This window comes from Penaeus monodon, chromosome 24 (genome assembly GCF_015228065.2).
Source record: "Penaeus monodon isolate SGIC_2016 chromosome 24, NSTDA_Pmon_1, whole genome shotgun sequence".
Classification (NCBI taxonomy): domain Eukaryota; kingdom Metazoa; phylum Arthropoda; class Malacostraca; order Decapoda; family Penaeidae; genus Penaeus; species Penaeus monodon.
Window position 1 is genome coordinate 26182404 of NC_051409.1, and position 529 is coordinate 26182932.

The 529-nt window shown below is 40.3% G+C and overlaps 1 protein-coding gene across 1 annotated transcript in view; it reads left to right on the forward strand.

Annotated features, from left to right (window-relative positions):
* The window catches only part of LOC119588687 (serine/arginine repetitive matrix protein 2-like), a gene marked incomplete in the record, with an annotated part of 176340 nt that overhangs the window by 102428 nt on the left and 73383 nt on the right, over positions 1 to 529 (forward strand).

Consider the following 529-nt stretch of genomic DNA (forward strand, 5'->3'; position numbering starts at 1 on the left):
AAAAAAGGTAAGAAGGTGACGGTGATGCAACCCAAACAAAAACCCCTTGGATGATGGAACGTAGAGAAGAGATGAGAAATGAGTGAAAGGCGATAGACAAAACACTGATAAAGAGAGGCAGGGAAGCGCCACGGATGCCGTACAACGAGAGATCACACTGCGTCGTGTTTGCAGACGAAAGTTAGGTTTGCGAACGACGAAAATACTGCATATAATTAAGCTACAGATCGACGAAGCCTATTATAATAATGTTTCGTTGAAAAGAACAGGAAACTTAACATGTAGAAGTTCGGAAAAAATTGAATGGAACTTTCAAAGCATGTTTATTTCGTAGACCAAGAGCAGAACTTTAGAAATAAAACGGAAAATCACATAAACACAAAAAGCAAACGAAACTTTGAAAAAATCGAGGACCTGCAGTGTTGCAAATTCAGAGAATGGCAACAGTGGCCGCACGAGGGGTGCTGTGGTTGTGATGAACATGGATGATACACAGTATTATTTATGTATGCAGTATTTCCATCCTGTG